Here is a 24,995-nt window from a genome sequence, read left to right as displayed (position 1 = left end):
AGAAGAAGAGAAAGAAAGAGAAACCCTAATATTGGGGAGGGAGAGGACGAACGGAGGCCGTTAGATTGGTAGATGGGATCGTGGCCGTTGATTTAGCAGAAGAAGAAGGTTGCCTCGAGAATCGGGACAAGAGTTGAGCTGGGAGCATATTCGCGTTCCCGTTTGGATTCTCTTCAATGAGTTGTTCAGGTGCTACTACGTGTAAACTACAGAAGCATGTATGTTGTTTCTTTTTCTTTTATTTTTTCTTTCTATTTATGGAAATGAAATATTTTATTATTTAACAATACTCTTGAGAAATAGTCATAAACAGTATATAAAATAATTTTAAACTGTGATGTAATCATAATCCATCATTTATATGATTTTTAAAATAATTATAATAAAAATAAAATAAAATTATCATACTTTTTTTATAATTTATTAAAATGTTAGTTTTTATCAACAAAGAAAATCAAACCTATAATTCATTTCTCTTCCTTCTCTGTTAATTATTTAACTCATTTTATATTTTTATATACATAAATTAGTGGCGGTATGTGAATGAGGATGTGTACTTGTACCCCCTCATTTTTTAAAATTCATCAAATTTGTAAATAAAATTTTATATTTTTTTATATTTTATTTTATCTATATTTATATAATTGAACCCACTAATTTTATTTTTTTTAATTTACACTCACTGACTTAGGATCTTGGATCCGCGTCACTGTGATAAATTATAATTAAATGATATTGTTAATTATTTAACTCATTTTATATTTTTATATATGATAAATTATAATTAAATGATAATATAAAATTATTTTACATGTATATAACTTATTTTCTCATAATTCTTTGTCAAGTATAAATAAATATGTTATGGACTTCTGTTTAGATAATTTGGGCTTAAAAAAATTAGGTAACTTATTTTCTCATAATTCTTTGTCAAATATAAATAAATGTGTTATGGACTTCTGTTTAGATAATTTGGGCTTAAAAGAATTAGGTAACTATGTCTATGTGTTTGGTTATCCATCACATTACAAACGATTCACGTCTCCTTAAGCATCTATGTGTAGCTTCTATGTTTTTAAGTATTGTTTAATATGGTTTTGTCTTAAAAAGTACCAAACACAACACACTAAATTTACAATGGAGAATCAAACATGCAATTATTAATTGAATTAATGTAGTTTGAGTTCATCGAGGTGTTCGGTGATGTCCTGGTTCTTTCCTTTTTGCTCACAAAAGAAGAAGAAAAAAATCAAAATCAATGTCATCCACCATTCCACCCCAAGAAGCCAAGAGGGAAATTTTTGAAAAGAGCACGTAATATATTATTCTTAATAATAATTCTTTAATTCGAAAAAACATTTCTGTCCACACCACCAAGTTGGTGCAATCCAACAAAACATACAAAGCTGTTTCTTCTGTTTCTGCAACCTCTTTCATTCCCATTTCCTTGCAAAAGGAACCATCATTGTACATACCATGAGCATCTCCACCACTACCACTCCTCTCTTCAGCTTCAACCACTACTTCACAAGAGAAAGAGAACCCTCCATTCACCGTTCCAAGCCAAAGCCATTCTCTCTCACTTCTTCTTCCACTCTCACCCTCTTCAACTCCAACAACAGCTGTAACTATAGCTTTGCCTCTTGCAAACTCCACAAGTTTCACACTCCAAAGTTTGAGGCTTTTGCAGCTAACACTGATACCCTCGAGTCCCTTCAGTCCTCTGATGTCTTATTCGACCAGATTTTCCCCATCAACCGAACTGGTCTCTCTTTTGTCTTCTCACTTTTTTTTTTCTTGGAGTGGTGTTTGGTTTATAGAGTTTTGGGAATACCCAGAAGAGAAATTGTAATTTTTTTTTTGAGAAAATAGTGGAGAAGTTGAAGGGTGTTAGAATTTTGTTCTGTACCTTTTTTTTGTCCCAAGGGGTAAAAGTTCGGATCAGCATGATTGTTGTTGTTGATATGCACTCTTTTGGGGTTGTCACGTTTTCTTTTGTTTTCCTTTGTTCTCTGACCAATCAGACAGAATGGAAATACTGTAAAAGTATCAAATAGTTTCTTCATACTTGTATTTGCTTAAAAAGGGGGAATATCCAGAACTTAAAAGGCCTTTTCCTTTTCCTTTTTGTCTTTTAGTAGACATAGTGTGGTGTTTGGCATTGATGGATTTTTGTGTTGATTGTGATGGAATTTGCAGGTGGAGGGAAAGATCTTTGCGAGATTGGATCGGGGGGAAGGATTTGGGAAATTGGAAGCTTACAAGGGTTGCAATCTATCAGGGAAATGGATTCTTCACTGGGGAGTTTCTCGTGTGGATGATGTTGGAAGGTACATCATGTTAAATAAGGTGTTTGAATTAGCTTTCATTTTGATTTTGAGATATGTGGTGATTCATGATTGTGCTTTATGTTTTGCATCATGGTATTAGCTTAATCTTAATATTAATGATCCAATGAAGATATATGATTAAGGTGTAAGTTTGATTCTGCAGTGAATGGGATCAACCTCCTCTTGATATGATAGCCCCTATTCCCCCTGGATCTATTCCTATTAAGGTAGACAATGGCTTCTTGACTTCTCATGCTCTCACATTTGGCCCATGTTCATTATTGCCATGCAGAAAGTTTGAGTGTGAAGTGAAAATTTCAGGACTATGCAATAGAGACACCTATGAAGAAATCATTGTCATCCACTGAAGGAGATATTTTACATGAAGTCAAGATTGATCTTAAACCCAACAATGATATTTCAGCGATTAATTTTGTTCTCAAGGTTTATATTTCTTACAGTTAGCAGTTGGAGATAGTTCTTATGTTGAATATTTGGTTGACCTAAAGAACCTTTTGATCAAATTTCCCCCTCCCTTTCATTACTTATTCCTTCTTTCTGATTTGAGTGGCCTTGTTGATGCGTTGCAGGATGAGGAAACTGGTGCTTGGTATCAACACAAAGGAAGAGATTTCAAGGTTCCTCTGGTCAACTACCTTAAGGACAATGCAAATATAATTGGACCAAAAAAAGGCTTTAGTTTGTGGCCAGGTTTTTTGAAACCATATATGTTGCGATCTTTTTTGCTTCTGCAGTTTTTTCTATTTTATCTCTTTTTTGAAATTTATACTATTTCATGGCTTTTAGACTGTGTCAAATAAATCATAATTCTATTATACATTATAGCCCATAGTTCCAACTGGTTCATGTTTATGTATGCTATCTTCAACTTCAAGAAATGAGAAACTTTTTTCTTAAGATACTTATATATAATGAACAGTAGAGTGATCAGTGAACAGGCATAAAATATATTGCAGCAAAGAAAAGAGAAAGAAAAGAAAATCTTTGCCATTTGATATGTATTTCAATTTTGTATTCCACATTATGGGAAAAGTAACAATGTTTATTTTGTAAGAAGAATGAAACCTGGTTATATCCTAACATCATCTTGCATTCAATATTTGTTCTGACAACATTTGCAATAATGAGCCAGTTATCTACTTAATTTTGAAATGATCATAATTTGAGTTTATAATGTGTTAGGGGCTCTCTTTTTCTTTTCAATTTAATCTTTTAATCCTTTTTGGTGTGTCCTCACACCATTATTTTGGTGAGCTTGAACTGAAACACGTTTCATGGTCTTTCCTCTCCTAGGGGCCTTTGGGGCAGATATCTAACATTCTCCTCAAGTCAGAAGCAACACATGACAAAGTTCAAGATGACAACAGTGGATCCAGAAATACAAAAGTGGAAAATAGTCAACTAGAAGGTTTCTATGTAGAGCTACCAATTACCAAGGAAGTTGTTGTCGATAACTTCCATTAGGAATTGCTCTGAGACAGCTAACAATATTTTATATTAAACAGATATACCTGGAGATATTCTCCTTCACTGGGGTGTTTGCAGGGATAATTTGAAGTGGTGGGAAATTCCACCTGCTCCTCATCCACCAGAAACAATAGCATTTAAGGACAGAGCTTTAAGAACTAAATTACAGGTAGAGTTCTGACGAGCTGTCTTCTTTTTTAAATGTTTTAGCACTGCTGTAGCTTATGAAATATATTTCGATACTATTGCTCTGTTGGTGATGCTATTGTCTTTGACATATTCAAGGAAGATGTTTCTATACTCAAATAATTCCATAGGATTTTGAACTTGAATTTCCCATCATTTTTAAAATTGTAGTAAAAAAATCACATTATGTGATTTGCTCTTATTGGACTATAAAAATTAAGACTGTATGTTGTGCCAATATCTCAAGGATTAATCTTTTGTTCTTGTCCTACCTTTAGTTATGTACAGTGTTTTCTTGAACTCAAATCTATATTCTATTTTTCAAGGTGTCTTAGCCATTGTTTTAACAATTTAATCTACTTAATGTTCAACATTTTATATCTAAATAATTCCAGCAACCCCAGTGCATTTTACCCTCTACCCTAAACTTGTACTTTACTGCAGTTCCTTTTCTAAATACAGATGTATGTTTATAAGTGATGATGAATATATCTGGATTATGATTGAAATATTGAATGCATGATATTCATGCATCCTTTTATTCTAAAGGTTTATTTTAGTTACTCCGTTTACTCTTACATGTACTGCGCCTTCAAATATTTTAGTCACTGATTGACTTGAGTTGATGGCAACATTCTTTTATGTTCTAATTTACACATTGCATGAAAAGAGAAAAGAATAAGATGTCTCAGGATGTAACATAATTGTACATCTCCTCGAAAAGGTACTTGGACATGAACTGTTATGTTTTATTTAATATTTCAAATGTGGAACTATTGATGAACTGAACGATGTGGTGAAAATTTTTCATGAAGTTGGAATCAAAGTTCTTGGATATGCTGTTTTAAATCACCGCTGTGCTCACTTTAAGAACCAGAATGGTATTTGGAACATATTTGGAGGTCATGTCAACTGGGATGATCGTGCAATTGTAGCTGATGATTCATATTTTCAGGTAGACGAGGGTTTTGGATATGTACTTTGCTCTTTACTCAGTATTGGTAATCATACTAAAAGAATTGAATATGTACATTTGAAAACTACTGATTGAAGTTTAATAGTTTATTGGTAAAAGAATTAAGAGACACGTTGCAAATAGTTTATTTCATGTTTATGTTTGGTAATCTTACCATCTTGTTAAGTAAACAACCTAATATGAAACTCACAACTCCTTTTGTTGTTAGTGTGTCATACAATGATACGTTTATCTTTCTGGGTGAATCTGATATGCATAATATATAGTCTTTCTGCCATGCAGGGGAGGGGCAACAAGAGTACTGGAGACAATTTTCATGCTGCTCCAAACATTGATCATTCATAGGACTTTGTGAGAAAGGATCTTAAAGAATGGTTATGCTGGATGAGGTTTGTAATCCAGATCCTAATTTTTAAAACCTTACAATGACCACAAAATGTTGTCAGATAAGAATATATCCAGCCAGTTTGCTACTTCATACATTATAATTCTATTGTTTATGATTCATGGTTTCATTTCTAAAGAGGCTATGCCAGAGAACTAACACAATTTGATATAAAACTTGACATTAAACCATTTTCTAGATTTTTGTAAACTTTTCTGTTGGAAGCTGTGTTTCAGAATGTGGCTTAACTAATCAGACAACGTACTAGTTTCATGTGCTACACATATTTTCTTAGTAAAACATTTGTTTATGTAAAAACATGAGTTGTTTTTAGGAGGCTGAAGGGTTATGCTACCATGTTTTCATCGAAGCTTGAAGGTTTTCAAATTTGAGAATGTGCCTGATAGGTCCTCAAACCAGACTGTGTAATGAGAGAGGGAGAAAGGGAAAAGAAAGAGAAAGAAAGAGAGAAGATCGGAGAATTTCTATTATCTTGCTCTGCCAAGGGAAAATCCCTTTACAGTGTGAAGACAGTTTGTGTTTCAATTATCTCAAACTCCTCCCCACTTCCTAACTCACCTTTGGCGCTTTTACTAGCCTCCAAATGCGTATTTTCTATCTCCTTCTCTTCTACTTCATCCTCCCCGAGAATCAAAACCTGTAAATTCTTGGCTAGGCAACGATGTCCTGGAGAATAATTTCCGCCACAAGGATAACATTTGCCTTCATCCCTCCGTTTCACGTATTCATGATAGGGGAGCTGCCTGGTCCCTTTCAAACTGTCCCTGGAAAAGACAGAGTTACCTGTTCGAGATCCCAGATTTAATTGGGGACCTTTACCAGCTCCTAACAACCCTCTTTGCTCCACTGGAATTTGATTCTTGGCAACACTAGACCCAGTGACCGAATCTGGAAAATTGGCCTTCATCAAACTGCCACCGCTTGGAAACCGAAAATTTGAACGAGCAGAGGAAAAAGAATTTCCTCAGAATCTTGAACCTCCCAATTTTTGTGTCAATCTGAAATCTTCTTCTAAATCTCTTGCAAGTTCGATTGCCTTTGAAATCATGAATGCGTACCTTGCTGCGTAATTCTGGCCGAAGACCTCCAAGAAAATAACCCAAGAGTTGCTCCTCTGATAACGACCCAGCTTGGGCAACCAAGATTTCGAACCCTCACACATACTCTTCAATCGACTCTTGTTTAATTGTTGCCAATTTTTCAAACACACCACCCCCTGTTCTATCACCAAGCCTTTGAATCAGATCCAAGGTGAAAGAATCCCATGACGAGTTAGGGTTCTTTTGGCACCAAAAACAAAACCAATGAATTGACGCTCCTTAATCACAAAGCTTCTCAGCAATAGGAATTTGTTGAACCTCAAATAATTTCTCAGCTCTTGTGATCCACCTGAATGGGCGTGCCCTTCAAAGCTGGGTAATTCTACTTTCTTGCCCATTTGTGACTTCTGCTGCCAATCTTGGAAATAATCTCTGCCATATCAGTGACATTGGTTTTCTTATGACTGGTTGATGTGCCATTGTCCCTTGTTTTACTGTCCTCTTCGTCGACATCATCTTCCCAATTGATACCTTCTTGAGCATCTTATTGATCTCCGCTGTTGCTGTGATATTTTCTGTCAACTCCGCAAGTTGTGTAGTATGTTGCGAGGCCAACTTCTTCATGTACTCCATCGATGACTCCAGCATCTCCTTCATATATTCCATGGTCGCGGTGCACACTGGCTTGACTCGGACCAATTGGTAGGTCCTCAAACCTGACTGTGTAATGAGAGTGGGAGAAAGGGAAAAGAAAGAGAAAAGAAAGAGAAAGAAAGAGAGAAGATCAGAGAGAATTTCTATTATCCTGCTCTGCCAAGGGAAAATCCCTTTACACTGAAAACAGTTTGTGTTTCAATTATCAGAAGTGATCCCTATACAGAGTACAAAGCTATTTATAAGACCCACTCTAATACACCTATCAGTTAAACAGACCCGCCCCCTTAACTACCCACTACATTATGTTGTTCCTTTTCTTCCTATAGTAGACCCTTAATACTGGAAACACTTGGTTCCAAACAGTGCCTCATCTATGGTCATAAGTAACTATTTTTACTGATACCATTTCTTCAATTTCTTTTAATTTTTCCCCCTTTTGTTGTTGTGTGTCTTCCAAGGACAGTGTTGACTATGGGCTGCACTAACAGTATGTCTAAATTTGTGCTGACTTGCTGCTGATACCATTTTGGAAAACCTATACAGAGTGGGATTATAGCATTATCTAATGTTTCTCTTAAGGAATATGAAGCACAGATGCTCCTGGTTGATTTGCTGTGTTTGAATGGTTAGATATGTTTCTGACATTGACACCTGTATGATATGTGCTTAATACTCCTAACTAATTGTCCAATTAAAAAATATTTCTTCTTGGCTTGAATACTTATAGCCAAACCCTCTGTTCGCTCAAACACTCCAGTCAACACTTCTGTATGGATGGACATTTAGAGATTTTAGTTTTATAGAAAAAAATCATGTTTTCTTTATAACATTACAAAATACAGCTTACAATATAATGTTAAAAATTAAAATTAAAATATAAAAAAATAATGCCTTTTATTTATTTACTTCATTGCTATGTTAAGAAGTGTCTGTGTTGAAGTGTCCTTCTGGCCTCTATAGGAAACTCATTGTGCAGTGTTTTTGCATTATGTGAATAGTGTCCAAAATTGGGACTAAATAGCAGTCAATCGCAGAGGATAGCCAAACCCCAATTTTACCTTACTCACCCCTTTTCTGGCCATGCCCATTCATTTTCTGGCTAAGCTCAACTACACCATCTGTTTTTCTGTTCAAAAAATAAAGTAGAGATGTCAGGGCCTTTCTTGGCTGCTGCAACTTAACCAATAACTATGACATATACAAGACATCTTTGTTTTTTGTGTAGTGTGTTCTTCACAATTCATAACATTCCACTATTTTTTTTTTGTCACTGCCCTCTTTTCTTTTTCCCTATCATCTATCTATTTTTCTTTTAACTTCATTCCTATGTTCTCATTTATCTCATTGTTAGTTATAGCTTAAGTTAATGGTGAATATATGTTAACTATGACTTTTTGATTATTAATTATGAATATTATGAATAGATCTTTAATTTTGGATTTTTTTAACCATTTATATGTGTATAGTATAAATTATAGATTATTTTTGTATCTATAATCTTCAATATAATGGCCATGTTGCTAACTGCTATAGTGGTTTTGGGATATGACTCTATGCCACTACTTGGAATTGATAACTAATCTTTTATTTTGCTGTCCGTGAACTCAGTTGATTCTTTCCTTTTATCCTATATTCATACTTATTTGCCCTTTTTCCCCCTTGTTGCACTCTTCTAGAATATCTAGAAAATATCTCAAAATATTATTCTAATTAAGAGTATTTAAAGTATAATAGACGATCTCTTAAGACTGGTTTGCATATTTCATGATTTGATTTCTTATTTAATTGGACTTAGGAGTCTAGTAAATAAATAAGGGTAAGTACTTTTTTTTATCACTCTAGTAGTCTAGTAAATGTTGGAGAATATGATTCATTGTCCCTTATATATATTTTCCCTCATTCTCTACCTAAATCCCTATTCCCTATAATTTCAACATATATTATGTTTCTGTGATGCTTGTTAATAAAATTTTTACCCCCCTTTATTTCCATTGCGTTGAAGTATTTACAATAATTGCATTTTTTTTTTTCTAATGTTGTTTACTTTTCAGGGAAGAAATTGGGTATGATGGGTGGAGGCTTGACTTTGTCAGAGGATTTTGGGGTGGTTATGTAAAGGACTACCTAGAAGCAAGTGAACCATACTTTGCGGTAGGAGAGTACTGGGATTCCCTTGGTTATACATATGGAGAAATGGATCATAATCAAGATGCACATGGGCAGAGGATCGTTGACTGGATCAATGCTACTGCTGATGCATTTGATGTTACAACCTAAGGGATTCTTCACTCTGTAAGCACTCAACTTGAATGTTTCGACTTTCAATAACTGCAGGAGTAGTGAGCATCAGAATATTCTCTTATGTACTACATAGTATTGTTTAAGTGGATATTCTCTGGGGTGGATGATGAGGAACTTTTTCTTTGCATGCCAAAGTCATGGAAACTGAAAATCAGAACTGAAATATCATAGCATTATTTAATGAAAGTCACTGTCACTGAAACTAACAGATACCAGAAACCGAGGGAAAATAAAGCATAATTCTTTCAAACCGGAAAAGGAAAATATAGAATGACAATAATCTGTAGAGTGTAAGCTGTTTCCAAAACCTTAATTTCCACAAAACTCTTCAGCGCCAGCCCCTTTATGCCTTCTTTAAGGCTTTACTTTGCTCATAACTGTTCCTTCATTCTTGCCAACGCTAGTTTGTTGCAGCCCAAATCTGCATTCCACGCCTCTTTCTCACATTATCCTCACTATCTGGAGTTTCTATTCCCTTGTCAAACTTGCTTCTCCTACAGTGATGGGGTTCTATCACAAAGCATGTTTTGGCTATGAACTTAGGTTAAAAGAGTTAACTAATTACTAATCATAATATATATGGCAATGGCAACAATGATGGAAAAGAAAATGAAAATCTCTGCTTGCAATATTCCTTGAGAATGTATCTATGTTTTGGCGGCAACTATCTCTTAGTGCTAACAGTTAAAACTTGAAATGCATGCTATTTGTTTTTCTTGGTGTTTGATGTGTAACCATATGCATGCTTACATTATAGTTTCTCTTCATCAAAATCTGAAGATCCTCATTATATAACATACAAACATTGATATTGTTAATGGAACACTCACCTCTGTCTTCTCTTGTTTTAAGCTTAAAATTTGCAAGGCAGAAAGGGATGTTTATGCTGCTATCGTAAATGACAAAGTTGCTATGAAGATTGGACCTGGTCATTTTGAACCACCTAGTGGATCCCAAAGATGGTCCTCAGCTTTGGAGGGAAGACACTATAAGATTTGGGAGGCATCATAATATAATTGTTTGTATGTTTAAAGTGTATGTTCCTTTGGAAAATCACCACCCACCTTGTATATGTTTCTTGGAAGACAAGTATAAAGACAGAAGAGTAGATGATGGTATGGCAAGCTACAATTGAAGTGAGTTGAAATGTATCACTGTTGTTGAACGTATATATGCTGCATTGAAACAATATTATAGTGAGAAGCTTGCAGGGGTTCAGTCAAAATGCTGGCAAATGTGAAATTAGAAAGCCTTCATATTATATATACATTATTATGTTTACAAAGCATACAATATTTAGATAGTATGGCAAGAATGTATAAAACTGCCATTGATAGTACATAATTCTCCGCCATTGATGGTACATAATTCTTCAGGTTTCCGGATCTAGATGGCAATGTATTGGAGAAAATTTGGATGCGGGGTTTTGAAGAAAAGAAAAGGGAGTGTAAAGTTTTAAATTTTGAATTAAGAGAGTATATAGTGTTTATATAAATGAATAAGAGATGACAATTTCATGATATCTTATCATTTTATTTCTTTTATTTTAAAAATTCTTCAATTAGAAAATATCTACCCAAAATAAAAAATTTATCCTGAGTTTCCTTTTTCTTTCAATATATTTTATACCAAACAAGCGGGGCTTACAAATAACTGAAACAAGTATATGAATTTTCAATCTGACTGGAAAATCATGTTTCAGTAAAAAAAATTGATCAGAAGATGATGAATAATTTAATAATTTAAGATGAATACAGTACAATTGAAAAAGTTATATATATGCACGCTTTTTTCAGGTTGTGATTTTAACTGTTCGTTGCACATTTTCAATTAACAATGTTCTTGTTTGTAATTGTTTAGTTTGAAAACAATACTCTATTAGAATTATTTGAGATTTTTAAATTATATTTTTTCAATTCATGCCAAATTGTTAATTTGAACTTTATTTACAATGTTAAGGATTTGAATCTTAAGAGTTATTTTTAGAAAGGGGTTTTCCTACTATTCACTCCATGACAAATAATTTCATAACTTGTCACCATTTTAGTTAAAGACAAATAAAAACGCCATTGTATTTAAAGGGTCATAAAACTATGGTGCCAAAATGATGTAATGAAAAAAAAATCTTGCAAGTAACTACTAATGTTAAATCTTTAAGATGCTGCTTCAGAATTTATCCTTAAAATTACAAATTTTGTTTTTCAACAACATAGATGTTGCTTCAGAACTTTAAAATTATTTTGTAAAAGCTTGATGAAATCTCATAGTTATGCTTTTGTAAAACATGATTTTTCAAAACTAAAGATATGTATACAATAGCAAAAAGTAAATGAGAAGCAATAAATAAAGATACAACATACAAAGGAATTATACTCATTCACCAAAATTTGGGTTATGTCCAGTGCCTACACATGTAAGCTTTCTCAACTAAGATCAAACACACATCTATGATATTATTTCTCCTGAAATCTCCATAGGCTCCTACACCCAATATTCTAAACTTCTGCAAGTTCCACTCAATATTCTTTGCTTGCCTTTGCTGGAAAAATCACAACTAGTATTATAAACCTTTATAGGTTTCACTCAATATTCTCCAAGCCTCTTTCAAGTATTCTTTCAAAAGGTTTTTCAAGATTCACCTAAGTATTCTTTTGATAACTACTAAATATGAGTTATTTTTTATAATAAAAATATATTGAAAATATCTTTAAAAATATTTATTTAGCAGTTATTTTTGGCTTAAATGTTAGAAATTGATATTTTTCTTATTTATGGCTTGCAGATATGAAAATGAGGGATTAAAAGCGAAAAAGATCCAGGAAATATAAAAAATATGAATAAGGAAGATTTTTGACATCAGGTCTAAGTCCACTCCAACAACTATAAAAAAGGAGTCAAGCCAAGGAGAAAAGACACCACCCCAGTGACTCAGAACTCTCTAATGAATACATCCTAAGTCAGAGTATCTCTAATAGGGGAAATCTTTCTTTTTATCTCCTTCTTTCATCCCTTTTCTTTCATCAGTTTCTAAAACCTTTTCAAGTGTAAGGTCCTTTATGGCTATGAGAGGCTAAACCCTTAGTTAGAGCAAGACAAGCCTAAAAAGTCAAAAGATGTATTATACACTTCATATTTATTAATGCAAACTGGTGTTTTCTTTCCTATTATCCTTTCTTATTTTAATTTCATGTATCATTCATCCTTGCATCATCTTCTTACATGCATCAGTTTTAGGGATTAGTCGCTCTACATGGAGGTTAATTTCTGATAGAACTAAAAGGAAGGAGTATCTTAATAAAATCATTGTTAGACATAGAGTAATTGCATTATGCCCATGCATCAAAGCAAAAATCTAGAATTAGAACTTCATGCATTTTATCTATTGAGCCTTTGCAAAGACATTTGGGAGATACATAGGTAAGATATGCTTGTCATCGTGAGACATCATGGACAAGTATTCTAACAGATGTGGGTAGGAAAAAATTCACCAAATTGGTAGAGAAAAATCTAAAATAATACATCTTAGGCAAATAAGGCAAACTAGGTCCCAACATTATCACATTCTGAATTTATCTTTCTTTATCTTCATCTTTATCTTTTATTTTTCTTGTCTTTTACTTTTCTTATCTTCTATTTTCTTTTATCTTCATCATCTTTTAATTTAAATCTTCTATCTTTTCTATCTTCTATTTTTATCTTTAAATCTTTATCTTATCCCCTAGCTTTCTTTATCTGTTATTTTAAATTCCTTATCTCTTGCTTGTAAATTGGGTTTGCATCAATCTAAGTACAAACAAAGTACATGTGAATTCGACACTCGGACTTCCGAGTACTTTACTACTTGTGACAAATTTGGTGTACTTGCCAATGAGTTAACATCTTTCAAAAAGTCTCTCCAGACTTCATATCTCAATAGCAACTATTACTAGACACACACAACACCTATTGTATTCACACACAACTTTAGAAGAAGGATCTCTTGATTACTTTTCTGAGTTCTTCCCTCTATCCTAAAAGGGTGAACACTACACCTTTTGGGGGCTTTCTATTAAGGTTCTTTGGGTGAAGGTGTTTTAGATGCTATTTTCATTTTGTCTCTAATCTAGAGTATTTTGGAAGGAGAATTCTTCTGAGTGAGGTATTTTGAATTGACTCTTTTCTGACCTTACCTTCTCAATTTGGCATTCCTTTCTTGAAATTTGATTCTTCGAATTTGCATCCATATATAGAGCATGAAGCTAGTTGTTTATGCCATTGGAGGTGGAATTTGATACTTCAAATGCTGCATGGATTGTCCAAGTTCATATAATTGGTAGTTCAACTCTTTGCTTTCCCTCTAAGTCTTCTGCAGCTTCAAACTCTTCTCAAGATTTTTAATTCATCTATGCTTTCTTCTCCACGTTATTGATAGCTTGCACATTTTAAATTTGAAATGTATCTGTTGTGTGCTTAGTTGTGTGATCTTAATGGATCCTCATGATTTTTTTAGATGAGTCTTGGGAAGTCTTTTGAAGATTTGTCTACAACATATCTTATGGAGATTCTGTGATTACTTTAGTGCATTGTGCTTCAATCTTAATCAGTGCTTCAGAATCAATGCTTTAGTACACTAATGCATGCCTTCTAACATGTAAGCTTTGTTGCATGCTTATGGATAGTGTTGACACGTCTGTCTTCACTAAACTATTTTGCAACACATCTTCTAATGATTCCTTAGTCATGTGTAGCTTCTGATATCTACCCCTTGACTAAAGTTACCTCCAACATCGTGTTTCTAATCATAAATAGCTTCTGATATCTTTAGTTTGATTTAGAAAACATGATTATCTTTCTAGCTTGTGAACAACTCTCTTTCTGGTAGTTCTTGTAACACCCTTGAAAGTTGACATATCGACAGTTCACACTCTGTGATACTTCCCACAATGACATTTCTCTCAACTCCCTTGTCGGTCAAAGCCCTCCACTAGTCAGAACCTTCTGTAGATAGCCCTTTATGAGACATCAACAACCAACCTGACCGTTTTTAGAATTGTTGACTGTCCCCACAAAATAGCATGCTGGCTTTAGTCAAGTCATGTTGTGCTCTAACTCTCAAGTGAATTGTTAACTCTCAAGTGGATTGATGCCATAAATGATGTAGTAAAACTGATGGTTGAAAATGACATTTGAGATATCATCAAATTTCCTGAAAGTGTGAAACCCATAAGTAGTAGATAAATATCTATAGTCAAAGTAGATTCAATGGATAATATTGAGATATATAAAGTTTGTCTTGTCGCCAAAAGTTTTACAAGAAGGAAGACATTGATCACAAAGAGACTTTCCTTTTGATTTTTTAGAAAAACTCTCTTAGGACTATAATGACATTGTAAATCATTTTGATGATTGTTTTGCATAGATGGATGTAAAGATTACGTTTCTAAATAAAAATATTGATGAAACAATTTATACAGTGCAACCAGAAAACCTTATTTAAGATGATCCAAAGTCTATGGTATGTAAACTAAAAAAATCCGTTTATGCTTTTAAACAAAGCTCTTGTCTATGGTATTACAAAATTCATCAAGATTATCTCTTATGGTGTTGAGGTAAATTTGGTTGATGATTGCATATACTAAAAGTTTAGTGGGAGAAAATTTATTATTTTGGTATTATATGTTGATGACATCCAACTATCATCATATGATTTATTATTGCAAAATATTTATATTTCCATTTATCATGTACGCTTAAGTTTATTTTTTTTTTATTGTCCTGAAATAATTTTTAGTGGGAGTCCTAAGGTGATATATGAGTAATTTTGGTATGCAACACTAGAAAGTAGTAAAGCACATAATGCGCTAATTGAAGAGAACAAGAAACTATGTATTTTCATATTGAAAGTCCAAAAGTTTAGAGATCATTGGGTATTTTAACTTCGATTTTATGGATAGAAATCACTCCTCATAAGGATCCACATTTAACCATGTTGGTGGAGTTAATATTTTGCTATGAGACATCATACTAGAATTTATGACTACTAAATTATTGTAATTAGCTTGCCTGTTGTTGCCAACATTAAGAAGCCATCAGGTGTTTATTGAGACAATATTTTAACAGTCTTATTAAGGATTCAATCAAGTAAAAGTTTGTTGACATAAAGTATTTGGTTGTTAAATAAAGAATTCAGAAAATACATATTTGTATAGAACATATAGGGACTCATTCCATGCTAGCTACTCTACTTACTAAAGGTCCGACACTTAAATTTTTTTATGAGCAAACTGTTCATATGGGTGTAATTCCTGATAGTACCTTAGTTTAGTGAGAGTCTTGCTTATGTTCTATATCTTATGATTTACAAACATTTTGTTGTTTGGATTTTTAGCAGAGATAAAATTGATGTTTATCATTTTATTATAAACTTGTGTTATGTTTTGTATGCAATATTTGTTTCATTTGGATTGATCTCTATAAAGAATAAGATTTGGACTAGTTGGAAATGAACATGGATAAGATCATATTACTTGTTATTTTCATGCCGCTTATCCATATTTGATCTATGTCATCAAGTATAAGTGACAATGGTGATCATTGTGACTTAGTAACGTTAGATTGTGATGTAAACCGCAGTGGTTCCTTGTTGTTATATAAGATGGATCAGATTGTTTAAGGGAAGTCTAAAAGTAAATAACATACGATTGCACACCTAAATAATTTTGTGATATAAATGTTGAAAGTTAATATGAAGCCCAAGTGGAAGATTGTTAAGAATTTTATAATTCCTAATTAATTAATTTGGGCAACATATTATATCATAACATTTATATTAATTATTTACATTTTTTATGGGCTCAATATAAGTGATCTAATTTGACGAGTCTATTAGACTATCAATGGAAAATTGATATGGGCTTAATGAGCGAAAACCAGTTTAGTCCATTAGGGAATAATGAGAACCCTAATAGGTTTAAAACCTGAGGAACAATTATTGTCCCCAACATGCCAAATCAAAAACAATTTTCTCTTCTCCCCATTTGAAGAGAAAATGAAGGTCCCACAAGGAGTAAGGAGATTTGGTTGAGGAAAATCATTGGACCAACAGTTCTTGATCACTACAGTTTCTGCTATGTCTCAATCAAGATTGCTTTATGGATCCAGGTATTCATAAGAACTCCCTTCCCTAATAATCTGGCGTAATGTGCTCCTATCTGTTCCTTTGGTTATTTTATTTGGTCACCTAAAATAACCAACATAATAAACCAAGGCAGTTGAGTGCATAGTTTTAAAAATCGGCCTAGTAATGACCCGGTCTGTAATGAAAAAAATATAAAAATTTTATACTTTTCTTAAAAATATTTAAAAATAACATCACAAATTAATATAATTCCATAACATAGATAATTTGGTACCAAAATGTTAAAAAAACATCATTGTCCAAGTTCAAACAAACAAGTAACAAAGATCACAAACATAAATAAATAGATAAATAAGTTCAAGTTCAACATATGTTCCTAAACAAGTTCTACTTTTTTCTATGGCCAAGGGGCATAAACTAAGTCATTGATGAACATTGCTTCTAAGTTCTTCTTCATTAAAGAACTTAGAAGAATCTCCCATTGTAACTTCATGATGAACATTGCTTCCATTTAAATTCATGTTTTTATGGGATTGCCTTGTGCTTCATCAATATCATCATCATCCAAATTTAAATGACACAATGATTAGATAGAAAGTAGTAATTAGCATTTAGAGATGAAAAGTATGAAACAAATTTGAAATAAAAATATGATTAAAACATACCAATATCATTTGAAAGTTGTTGGATAGTCATATTTGCAAGGACTTTGGGTATTGCATCTACCTCATCATTGGTTAAGAACGGTGGTGAATCCTCCATTACCCCAATCAACATGGTCATCAAGTGTTTCCAAATTAATAGGATCATAGCTTTGTTGTCTCTTTTTCCCAAGCACATGTACAAATATGTAACCATATGTAATATAGAAAGATAAACCATGAAAAAGAATAAAAATATAATAATACCTATTTTGCAACCTCCAATAGTAATGAACATAGACTAAATCATGAAGTTTCTGATACTCCAACCTATTTCTTTTTTTTAATGAATGTGATCAAATACACTTCAATTCCGCTCATAGTCGGAAGCACTACAAGTTTGACTTAAAATACGAATAGCCAACTTTTGCAAATGTGGTACCCCACATCCATAAGATGCCCACCATTGATCTGAAATATTGCATGTCATAAAATATTTTAATAACAAATAAAGTCACAACTCACAAATAAATATTAAGAAGGATAATCCAACTTAGCGTTGCTGTAAATTGTCTTTTCACTAGTTAGCTTAGTTTGCAACTGACTATCTCTGTGAGCATATCTTTCAATGACATCCAACAGACCAGTTGTTGTTGTGACACCCTCTATCCTATTATACATATTTATATAATAAAATACATGGAAATGCGGAATTTCATAAAAGAGATTTTATTTTTTGAGTATAAAAGGGTTCACGTGGGTAAAAGGTTTGCATCCATGTTAATCATCAAATTAAAAACTTATCAAATAAGAGTATGAAAATATCTCCGGTCCAAAACAAGGTCACCCAATTATTTTTCAAAAGGAAAACAAGTTAAGCAACAAAATAACATAAAATAACATGTTAGAACATTATGCAGATAATATAGAAACCCGTGTCTCAATGCCACATCCTATTAGAGCGTTGTGTCCCAATATCCTTTAGCACGAGGTTCTTTAAAGCCATCATAATACAAGTATAACAAGCTTAAGTTAGCACAATTCACATCATTTTACCACTCTTTGCGTACATCACTTGTCCCAAGGATTTAAATCACAAAAACACATTCCACGCCTTTACGTTAATCATGTGTTCAAAGCAACACATTTCAAGTACTACACAACATCCACACTCACACAATTCATTACCCACCATCGTGTAACAAGTCACAATGTCACTAAGACTCAATCCTATATGCAATGTGGGACCATGTCAGTGAAAAACCTTGTCGGACGCCTAGGAGTACATGACAAGACAAACCACACACTAGTATTTCAAGTTACTCTCACTAGGTAAAATTATAGGAAGACTAGTTAGGGTCACGTTGTTTTGCGAGAATTCTCTAATCATGTGGGATCAACACAAGTTTAGAGGAGCATTCAAATCGGATGTATTTACCTCCAATGCCTAGACTCCGAAGAGTCCTTCAAGGCCTCTTCCTCCTGATTGAGGTCCAACTCAGAAAACATTTTAACACGCAGACTCTATCTATGAATTATATAAAACACACAACTCCTCAATTGTTCTCAAAATAATTTTAACTCGTTATGCCTCAAAGTGAACAAACTTATCGGGTTCCTACAATGGATCTCATCACAATACTCGTTGTGCATTAACTCGTTGCCTTTAAAGGATCTTACAGTTGTGTGATTGTGTAGTTCATAACTCAAAACTCAACGTGTACAATATCTCACAAAAGCAACGAGTATTTTATTAACGTGTACAATCACACAATATCTCACAACAATTCATAACTCATAACTCAACGTGTACAATAAATAAAATATAACATATGTGAATTTTTTCTTTTCTTTCATAAGAGAAAATAAGGAAAAATTCACTTAATTCACGTGGGTAATTTTTTTTCTTGAAACTACATTAATATCTAAGTTATTAAGGTGAAATTATATTTTTTAATTCATTTTTATAATAATTTAAATTTAAATATATTTTTATTGCTTTCTCTTTTATGTGCAGATATGTTGTCAAGGTTCTAACAAAGAACGGAGAGTCCTAGGCAAAGAGAGTTGACGGGATCCAATAGTTGTCTAAAATTTATGTAAGAAATGTTGATGATGGAGGAAAAGGCCAGGCTTTAGGTTAGAGAGAGATGAAGGTGGGAGATAAAGGAAAGAAAAAAAAATGTTGCCGGAAATTGCCTTCAGTGATGACAAACGGTGTTGGTAGGTTAGGAAATGGTTGAGAGAGAAATAATTTGGTGCAAACGATCGAAACTATAGGAGATAGGTCTATGGTAAGCCATCTTAATAGGTAGTTCACCGTAACACTAGTCGTATAGAGAAACCTTAAATTTGTTTGCCACAGAAGCTTACAGGTCTAATTTTATTGGCATAGAAAGTTTTTCTTTCAATTCTTTTCTCTCATTTTTGCATACTTCTGTATTTTTTATTATTATAAAACTATATAGTATTACTAAAAAAGACATCAAATAATTATTAATTAGAAGAAATCATGAATAAAAAAATAATAATTATTCCCTTCCAAGTGAATTTTTGCAATTACATAGATCAACAACCATTTTAATCTTTAAGATAATAAAACTTCCTAGTAATCCCTTATTTTACAAAATGTCTTATATGTTGGCTTTTTTTTAGTGCAAAACAACAATAAAAAAATAAATTAAAAAAGAGAATAAATATCTTTTTTTTTTACTAATTTGGAGACTAATTAAATATTTTTTTTAATTAAAATCTTATAAACTCAAACACGTAATAACTTGTATATTAATCATAAGTAGAATTGGTCTCAAATCTCTTAAATAAGGTTTCGACTTCAAATTTTGTGAATGACAAAAATGTTAGGTCTGGACGATCCACTAACCACTAGACGACCTGCCACACCTTAAACTTTGATGCTTACAAAAGTATAAATTATTGATGTACTTATGAATTGTTGTTAAGCATAGAAGACTAACTTCATAAAAGAGCTCACTCGATATTATATCAATGTCTATAGCTCTTATAAGTTGTGTCCATACTTAAAATGGAAAATAGTTTTATTAAGTGTTATTCAAAATTCAACGCGTTGTTAAAACAGTAGCATCCACTTATTACAAAAGTCAATGTTTACACACTGAGTTGTTCTTGCTTACATTCACTGGACATAACATCACTCACACACTTATTTTATATCATTACAAGTGACGTCCAACATAGGTACTAAAGAATTTGTTAGTCACAATAGAAGTGCACGATCTCGCTTTTCAAATTAAAATCTTCCTCTCTTTATTTGAATTGCTAACATTTGAAATTTAAGGAAGGATTGCAAAATATTCCTCAAGGGTTGTTTTCACAGCCGAAGAGGAGCACATCCAGCTGTTTGTACTTTTATTCCTATCCTCGCCATTCAGAGTGTGCCACGTGTTTTCTTCTCCGATTGTGAGACAACGATCATACCAAGACTCAGCACTGATCCCGTAACAGATTCTTCACTGAAGTCTATAAAAGACATCTCTCTTTCAATATCAAGGATGAAAATCAATCAAGTGAAAATGAGCACAAGTTCTCTGAAGCGGAACTCTGCACAATTGAGTGGACAATATACTTAGCACTTAATCTTCTCTATTATTTGCTAAGCAAACTTACTAGTATTCAAGTTTAACTGTCTATTAACTCCTTGAGTGTTTTTGAATTATTGCATTCATTTAAACTTTTGTTTGTGTAAGTTAGGAGTGACTTAGTGTTAAACAATACTTGGGTTGTGTTGAGTGTTTGGTAAGTGTACCAAAATGCCCAAGTAGTAATACTCAGAAGTCCGATTGTTGATTTCCACAGGAACTTTGTTTTGTACTTGCGTTGGATAATTTCCAATTTATAATAGAAAAAGATGAGATGAGGTAAAAGATGAATTAAAAGAAACAATAACTAAAATAATAGATATTAATAAGAGACAAAAGATGTAATAGGGAATTCAACGGGATGAGAATGTTAGGATCTATCATGCCTTATTTGTCTAAGATGTATTATTTTAGATTTTTCTCTATCAATTAGGTGAATTTTTCCTACCCACATCTATTAGAATACTTGCCCCTAATGTCTCACAATGACAAGCCTATCTTACCTATCTATCTCCCAAATGTCTTTACAAAGACTCAATAGATAAAATGCACGAAGTTCTAATTCTAAATGTTTGCTTTGATGCATAGGCATAATGCAATCACTCTATGTCTAGCAATGATTTTATTAAAATACTCATTCCTTTTAGTTCTATTAGAAATTACCCTCTGTCAAGCGACTAATCCCTAAAACTAATGCATGTAAGACCCTCTTTGTATGTCTATTAAGGATTACCCTCTATTGAACACCGAACCCCTAAAATGATGCAAGGATGAATGATATATGAAATTAAAATAAGAAAGGATAATATGAAAGAAAATACCTGTTTTCATTGATAGATATAAAGCATACAATACATCTTTTGGCTTTTTAGGCCTGTCAGACCTTAACTAAGGGTTTAATCTCTAATAGTCATAAGAGGTCTTATACTTAAAGGGGTTATAATGAACTGATGGAGGAGAAGGGATGACAAAAGGGAATAGAAAATAATGGAAGAGAAGAAAGAATTTCCTAAGGGATAGTTCTCAGGCTTTAGGTGTGTATTAGAGTGCTCTGAGACTCGGTGTGTCTTTTCTCCTTGACTTGACCCTCTTTTTATAGTTGTTGGAATGGACTTGGGCTTGCGTACTCGCACTAAGTCTGTGCTACTCGCTTAGTGCGAGTGCTTGTATTTGTGATAAGCCTGCGTTGCTCGCTTAGGGTGGGTGCCTGTATTTGCGCTTAGCGCGCCTCTTCTCGCTTAGCGCCAGTGCATGTTTTTGCACTGAGCGCGCACTGCGCGTTGAGCGCGTCTTGGGTTGGGCCTGAAATCTTCCTTTTTCATATTTTTGCTATTTTTTGCATCTTTTTGACTTTTAATCCCTCATTTTCATATCTGCAAGCCATAAATAAGAAAAACATCAATTCTTAACAATTAAGCATAAATAACTACTAAATAAATATTTTAAAGGTTATTTTTATTATAAAAAACAGCTCATATTTAGCAGTTATCAGGTTGTCTTAGATTCAGGGAGAGTCTAAGGATGTGCCAGAAGTGGCAAATAGAATACTTGTATAACCATGAGGGGCAAGTCAAAATACTTGTTTATAATCAAAGTTTTGATTAGTAGAACCCTTTACAGTTGAGTAAAGGAAAACTGGATGTAGCTTTGTTTGAGTGTATCAATATAAACCAAGTGTTTTTACGTGTCTCTTAATTGGTTTTATTGAGTATTCTTTTAAGCTTGTTTTGGCACTATCTTTTCACCAAGTGTTTCACTTAAAAGCATTCGTGAAAATATTGTCTTGTTTTCACTAAGACAACTACCTTTGTTCTCCCTAAACTTGTTTTTCTCTTCAATGGACGACCTCTTTATTTTCATCTTTCTAAGCTTGAAATTAACGTCTTGTTTATCAAAAGTTAGTATCTTTGATTAACACACTATTTAACCCTACTTCTAGTGTGATTGTTGTTATTTTAAAAAAAATATAATTGAGAAGGAAAACCCCACTAAAGGTACTCAACTATGTTTCTCGATAGATATTAGTCGTCAATGAAATCGATGTATACTTCTCACCCATAACATGGTAATCCATGAAATATACCATCGAACATGTGGATCAACTAATACGAGATTATTCAAGCTTAACCATGGTCTCAAGTTTGAGTCTTGGTGTGACACCCTCTACCCAGACATACATATTTACATAATATCATACATGAAAATACGAAATTAATTAAAATGATTTTATTCTATAAACATAAAGGAGCTCACATGGGTAAAAAGTTCACAGCAGGGTATGAAAACTTATCAAATTAAAAACTTATCAAATAAGGGTATGAAAACATCTCTGACCCAAAACAAGGCCATCCAATTTTTTTACAAAAGGAAACAAGTTAAGCAGCGGAATAACATAAATTAACATGTTCAGAATATTATGCAAATAATAAAAAAAACCCATGTCCCAATGTCATATCCTATCAAAGCATTATGTTTCAACTTCCTCTATCATGAAGTTCTCCATAACTATACACTTAATCATCTGTTCCTACGAACACAAAGTTTGAAACCATTATAGAATCAAAACACAAATAGCACACAGGGAGTGAGTTATCACATTCCTAACTAATAAAGAGAAATGAAACAACATAGGTATACATATCATATGAATAAAATATAACTTACTTAAACACAGCTCACGTCATTCCACTACTTATTGCGTGACATCACATCTCAACATTATACATCTCACACATTTTCACATCATTCACGTACTCAAGAATCAAAACACGATATCACTCAACCAATCAATATCGACCAATACACAAGCGTTATGCAACAAATATACTAAGACTCAATCCTATATGTAATGTGGTACCATGTCAGTGAAAAACCTCATCGAGCGCCTAGGAGTACACGACAAGACAGACCATACACTATCATAGGGAGACTAGTCAGGGTTACTCTATTTTGCGAGAACTCTTCAATCATATGGGATCAACATAGGCTTCAAGGAACATTCAAGCCGAGTGTATTTACCTCAAGGCCTACACTTTGAAGAGTTCATCAAGGTCTCTCCCTCCTGATTTAGGTCTAACGCAGAAAATATTTTAACACACAGACTCTATCTATGAACTGTACAAAACAAACATGACTCCTCAATTGTTCTCAAAATAATTTTAACTCGTCTCGCCTCAAAGTAATTAAACTCGTCCGGTTCCCACAGTGGATCCCATCACAATACTCATTGCGCATTAACTCATTTCACTTAAAGGGTCTTATAATCGTATGATTGTATGATTCATAGCTCACAATATCTCAATACACATATGTGATCTCACAATTTAACATATACTCAACTTGTCACTTACGCATAGTATGCCACTTCCATAATCCCAATACAACATGTTATCACGCCTCATGCATTATATACATGTCACACAATAATAACATTAATATGTTATGTTCATATGATTAAATCCCTCAAACAATTTCACATTATCATATCAAAATCAAAGGTCAAAAATATGAAAACACCAAGAGAACTAAATTTTATCAACCAATTCGCAGCAGGGCATCAATTGGCCCATCAAACATAATAATCTCATAATTATGATCGTAAAGGCATAATTAAAATGCATAAAACACCCCAAAATTAACCCCAATTTGATCCGCTAAGGATCCTTACACATGTTCACTCTAATCTCAATTGTGACAAACTCATCCCTTACCTCTAAGAGGACTCATGTGTGTAGTCCAACAGTGATAGCGGTATCTCTAGCGGTTTCCTAAGATTTCTCAAACTTTCTTTCTGGTTGCTCTACTAGGGTTTCCAAACGTTTGAGAGAAGGAGAAGGGATTGGAGTCTCCATGTCACTATCTCCGTTTGAGGGACATTTTTCTCACCACAAACATTATTTCGCAAATCCCAACTGTGGGAATGTGCAAAAATGAGTTCTAAACCTGGTGTTTAAGTTTCACGACGATCCAACAGTTAATGAGTTTGAGATCATAATTTTACTGGGATAGGTACGGGTGTATGCGGGAAAAAAGAGAGCTACGTGTGAGGGACATTTCTCTCACCACATACATTATTTTACAAATTTCAACTATGCGGATGTATGAAAATAAGTTTCGAACTTGGTGTACAAATTTCATGACGATTCAATAGTTAACAAGTTCGGGATTGTAGTTTTACTGGGACATGTTGAGTGTATGCGAGAAAAAGAAAGGATTTTGGGAGAGGGAAAAGGGAAA

General features: G+C 33.3%; 1 pseudogene; it reads left to right on the top strand.

Annotated features, from left to right (window-relative positions):
* Positions 1–1,195: 1,195 nt before the first annotated feature.
* On the top strand, positions 1,196–10,395 carry LOC100799013 (alpha-amylase 3, chloroplastic-like; annotated as a pseudogene).
* The last annotated feature ends 14,600 nt before the right edge of the window (positions 10,396–24,995 follow it).

This window comes from Glycine max, chromosome 18 (genome assembly GCF_000004515.6).
Source record: "Glycine max cultivar Williams 82 chromosome 18, Glycine_max_v4.0, whole genome shotgun sequence".
NCBI classification, from domain to species: Eukaryota; Viridiplantae; Streptophyta; class Magnoliopsida; order Fabales; family Fabaceae; genus Glycine; species Glycine max.
The sequence above is the reverse complement of the archived record's forward strand: the minus strand, read 5'-3'. Positions and strand labels throughout refer to the sequence as shown.